This window comes from Lepisosteus oculatus, chromosome 6 (genome assembly GCF_040954835.1).
Source record: "Lepisosteus oculatus isolate fLepOcu1 chromosome 6, fLepOcu1.hap2, whole genome shotgun sequence".
Lineage (NCBI taxonomy): Eukaryota > Metazoa > Chordata > Actinopteri > Semionotiformes > Lepisosteidae > Lepisosteus > Lepisosteus oculatus.
In genome coordinates this window covers 4,966,924-4,972,923 of record NC_090701.1, presented here as the reverse complement: position 1 = coordinate 4,972,923, position 6,000 = coordinate 4,966,924, and positions in this window count along the sequence as shown.

Sequence of the window (6,000 nt, the reverse complement as noted above, 5' to 3'; positions counted from 1 at the left end):
TTACGGTGTCAGAGAAAAAACCATCTCTAGAAACAAACATTATCGTGGGCGGAACTGAGAGACACAAATGATCTTCAGCCTACTCCCTGACTAGAACAGAGTGCCAGAAGCTGAAGTTGCCCCATGCTACAGGAAAGACTGTCAACCCTATTCTCAGTTCTCTGTCCTCTGGGGGTACAAGATAATTGTACATCATATCTTAAAAATACAAACAGTCATGTTGCATTGTACGAGCCAACGGTGGGGATTATGGAAGGCATCCCCGGAATATGGCTACACACATGGTCAAATTTCCTCCTCACTGAGCGACCGACGACATTCCCCCACCCATTCACCCATGTCTCCTTAATTTGGTCTCTCTGGAGCGTCGTGTACACACTGTACAGCATGTGAAAGCATAGGTTGAGGCCTCAATCTCCAAGCTTTTAAAAAAATAAATGTATACTATATTATAACAAGAGAGTATATTTCATACCGCTAGAGATCACAGTAGTGCAAAATTGCATTGCAGTATTAAAAGGGGCACATAATGTACTTTACCCTTTCATTGTCTCGCTCGTAAGACACCCTGTACACCTGCATCAGTTTCAGCTGATTTACTTCGAGACAGCTGTTGGTCAGTTGTTGCTAGACTGGATATCTTACTAAATTTTACATGATCTAGGACGATAAAGTTCTGAATGTCCCTCAGATGGATCATGTTGCTGGCAACAACCTTATTCACTATAGCAGTCAAGTTTAATCCTCGGTCTATTGAAGGGGGTGTTCCCCCAACTCTACAGATACTTTGCTGACAGATAAGAGTGAAGTCACTGAATGACAGCAAATCTACACTCGAAGACTCGAATTATCAATGTCACATTGGAGGTCATAGTAGAGGTTGTGTTTGTAGGGGCTCTGGTTTTTTTCGGTTGTTATTGTGAAGGTGGTCTTAGTTGTTGTGGTTGTAGTAGTTGTAAAAATACAAATCCTCCATGCAAAAAAAAAAAGGAATATACAGTACACTGCACAATTCATACTCTTCTGTGTACAGTACATTATGTGAAAACATTGTAATGATGGGATTTGTTATAAACAAACAAATATTTTTTAGAAAAACTGTCATTATAGAAACAGTAAATCTTGTACTAGGAATGGACAGATGCATGTATAAAAAAATAACAAAAACCTACTGTATAATCTTTAAATTGGGCTGGTACTTCAGAGGATTTAATTCATTACTTAAATGGAAAACTAAGTCTACAGTTTAACAACTCTTCAAATCCTTTGAAAATATGTGAAGAATAATGATTATCTAAATGTGCAATGAAAACTATGCTGATTTGATTTACTTAAACTTTAAAAAATGAGATTAGTTTATGATCAAATTTGCAATCGTATTTCTACCTTTTGAAGTACTGCCTGTAAATGGCCACTTCATATTAATAGATTATTATTCACAAGACAGTTTTATATATTTTAACTTAATAAAAGCAAAATCATTTTTGGACATTTTGTCTTACAGCCTATTTTCAATTCTGAAAAAATATGACACATTGTTTACTACACACTTAATTTCCATCTGTTTTAAAATCCTGAAAGATTAGATTAACCCTTTCTTTTCTTTTACTCTTTTCTGCGAATTCTATACACCCGGCTAAAGTGCCCTGATTTTTAGATTATTTTTATTTATGTTTTGATATGTACCAGAACAGTCCAGTACTTGTCATAGATTGAAAGTCTGGTTGCTTTTAGGATAATAATGTAATCCCAGTGATTTATTTACATTGGTCTGGGCCTGCTGATGGAAAATAGAGGGTTTAGTTCTTCCACATTCCTTTGAGCTAAACTACAGTGAAGTGGAACCACTGAAATGAGATCCCAGCATTCTCTGCCTGCCATCCTGTAGGGGGGCACTGTGAGAATATCAAGAAACCTGGCTGCCAAGTTATTGTCTTTTTATCAAGGTACTATAGTTTGACATAACAGCAGTTGTATTTGTTGCTGCTGTTCTCTTATAATTATTACTCACACACTGTGTGTGATATATTTATCTATTTACTACTGTAAAGGGAAAACCATGAAACCTAATACAGAGCCCTTAATACACTATGTGCTTGCCTATTTGAATTGTCACCGAAGTCCTGAAAATAATTCAGCTTTAACCTGGAATGAATTGTTAATACAGACTCTTGTGGTTAAAAATGTCTTCAAAAGACAGAAGACAGGGGTTCGGCTCCAACTAGGGGCAGAAGCTAAACGAGATCTCAGTGATCTCGGTCCCTCAACAAGGTGTTAACGATGGCATTGCACTTAACTGGGCACTTTCGCAGAATGAGGCATTAATGACACTGAAGGTGTGTGCTGCTTTTCCTTGAGCGCCAGATGCTGTACCAATAAATCTCTGAAAACAAAATTAAAAAGAGCTTGTTTTCCATTAAGCTGTTATTTTTCTGGACAGTATCCCAGAAATACTGTATCTGATGGCAAGCACGTGTGTTCTGCTATTGGCTGCACTTTCAGATGGAACTCTAAATTAGCTAACAAGCAGCCCCACAAGTCGTTTTTGATTTTATGAGAATCATTGCCTGCGTCTGAGGGGTATTTCAGATTCGTCATCTTAAGCTGCTAATTTACAGAACTATCAGCAATGCAGACCAAGAGGAACTCTAGTTTGACTGTGTTGTAATGATTCCAGAAATCAGAGTTCAGAATGCAGCCTCCTTTCAAATCACTAGATCCTCTGAAATAAGGTTGGATTATTTTTCCGGGTCACACCACTCTCCACCCCCCTTTTCCTTGCTTCTTACCTGCTTTCCTGGACCTCTGTCCATCTGTTTGTCAAAGTCAAAATATTTGGAATGCCCTGCTCAGATACTGCAAGAGTTTTTTCATCTTTCAGATGATACCTTGAATACAAATACGTGTTTTCACATACCCAGACGAGGACACTCGGGCTAAGTCTGGCCACCTGTACAGGCGGGTAGGTGAACACAGAAGCTGACTATGGAGCTACGGCCGAGTACATTCACACGACGTGGGTTCAGTTTTATGAGCCTGTAGGTAGCAGCTTCCACGTGATGTTAGTTATTACAAACAGGGGAAAACATAAGAACATTTATCCATCAGATGAGACCATTCTGCCCCTTTTGGTAGTAAGTACTGTAGGTAATTGATCCAAGGATCTCATCCAGATGTTTATAGAAAGAAGACAGGATATTGGCCGCAGCCACGTGGCTGGGTAACTTGTTCCAGACTCCTACAATAAAACCCTTTGGGTGAAGAGATTCTCCATTATAAACACATTTCTACATAGTTTCCACCTGTGTCCTGATTTTAGTCCTGGTTTTTGATCTGTGAGGATTTTGAACATGTGAATCAGGTCCCTACGTAGTTTTTCTCTGTTCAAGACCAAAACGGCTCAGTTCCTTTAGCCTGGCAACGTTGGGCAGAAATACAAAATATACTGTACTTTTGTCTTTTAAAGAAGTAAGTCACTATTTTAATGTTGGTCATCTGAAACAGAAGTGCATTTTATCTGCGCGATTAAATGAAGTTAAGAGATTTAATTTTTCCACTGATAATAAATGTTTTTTATTATATTATATTAATTTTATCTTAGTTTTGCTTTGATCACTCCTCTTGAAACAAGGATTCTGTCTTAGGCCCATGATACAATACACTGTTAGTGAACTGTAACAGCTTAGGTCTACATTTGCGAACTATTCTATATTTTAACCAAATGCAGTATTTATTTTTTTCTACAGGCACTCTGCATAATTATCCTATATGCTCCATTATTTAATGTTGCAATGAAAGTAAAATAAGAAAATTGCCATCCTCTACATTTGAAAATAATATAAATCTAGTTAAAATTAATTATAACACACACACTTACAAAAATGAAAACTAATGAAAAATTGCTAAATAGAAGTATTTTTTAACAAATTGTGGCTGGGTTGAAGGTGCATTTCGTGAGGACTGTGTGTCCCAGGAATTGGCACATTCATCTTTATTTGAGTAGTGGATGAATTTTGCAGTTTACAGAAACATGACTCCTACTTACTGTATACTTGCTTTCGTGCTTACTGAACAGTGCTTCGCCAAGTATCAAGACAACGACTACTGCAACCAGGAGAGAACGTTTTGGAAATTTAAATCTTAGGCTAGCCAAGCCAATCTCCAGATTTAAATCCAATTGCATTAAATGCATTTTACGTGCTAAAGAAAAATATATTTTATAAATATTCAAGAAAAATTTAAGTCAGACACCCAGAGAACTGACAAGAACTTAAAGTGGCTACAGCAAAGCATTTCAAATGAGTTCCCAATGCAGTTTATCTCACAGCTGGTGAGCTCAATGGACTTCATGCAGTTATTGTCTCAAAGGACTATGCAACCAAGTACTGACTTTTGACCTATGAAATGAACTAAGACGCGCCTCTGTGGTTACAGTTACTTCAAATTTCAGAGTTGAAAGCAAAATGTTTTGGTTCTCCTATGACCAAATGTATTCATGCAATTACCCAAAATTTAACACTATTAGGTATTGTGTTTATTGTTCGTATTAATCCCGTGATCACAAATTGCTTGCCGGTAAAGTGAAAATAACAGGTCTGACCTTGCTGTCCCTATACCTTTGGAAGAACCAAGGTTCTGCTTTCAACTGTTTGCGTTCTCTGCGTAGCAATTTAAAATACTAAATCTGAATGGTTAGCAAGTGTGTGACAGGGAGTTTGCAGGGTTTTCTGCTTCCGTTTTATTCACAAATCCTCATTCAGAATACATGTGCACTTCAAAAATAACAGAAGGCAAATGTAAGGATTCCACAGATATTTTTAGGGAAATCACCTGCTGAGATCAAAGTCAAACTGACAACCAGTGTGATATGCAACTTCTATGTTTATCACAATTATTTGTCGACTCTTGATGTTTCCTTCTGGCGAGTGTTTTCTTTTCCCCAGGAATATTTCTCCCGAGGACACTGTTAGGGATGTGAAACACGTTCACTGTAATCAGGTGCCAAATTAAATCAAGTTACGAATTTATTGGGATGACACTTTTATCCAAAGTGACTTACAGTAGATTTGCATGCATTTATGCAACTGTGTGCTTTATTGGAGCAATTTGGGTGAAGTATTTTGCTCAAGGGGACAACAGCATTCCCTTGACTGAGATTGAGCCCACAGCCTGACCAATGTGCCACACTCCTGCCTTATTACCCTGTATTGTCATTGTTATCACTTTCAATGGGCTTTCCAGTTTGTGCACGTACTGTATTTCTCAAAAGTGATTCGCTAAGTTCACCTTGCTGTCACCTGGGTAAAAATTGTCAATAAAAACAGTCACTGGCCCAAAATAAAGCCCACTTGTTTTCTTTTATTATTAAACACTTTCCTCAAAGTTTTACAGTTTCTTTTTTCTTTGAGATGTGTAGGTGTAACAGGTACTAGTTAATTTTGTTACATGCCTTAATCATAATCGTGAAGTGACGCTGACTACAATAATACACTAAATATACTAAAACTATTTCTAACAATTACAGCTCTAATAATGAATTTGTTGTTCCCTGTTGTCTTTCATTAAGGAAGTCATCCACATAAGTATCCTTTATTTGCTTTGCTGGTTGATAAATTACATCGAGGATGATTTAACTTTCATAGTAACACTTGTGGTCTTTATCTGACATTCATTCGCAAATATAACAGGAATCTTCTGCTTACTGAGCTGGAAATTTCTGGCTCAGAACTTCCTGTATTACCCATTACAGTGTATACTAGAACTCTAGGACCCTGAAGACTTGTTATTAAGAGATAAAGTATAAAATTATTAATTATACTTATTAAGTACCAGAAGGACTATAGCGTATATTTTGAATATAAGTTCTTTGATGAATTTGAGTTTCCTTGCTTTAATAAAGATGAAGGATTGGCTTTCACAAATCATGAAATCAATTATTGTTCAGAAAATTAGTACTGTACAGTACATTCAAGTAGTTGGTGATGTTCCACAATAATCTTT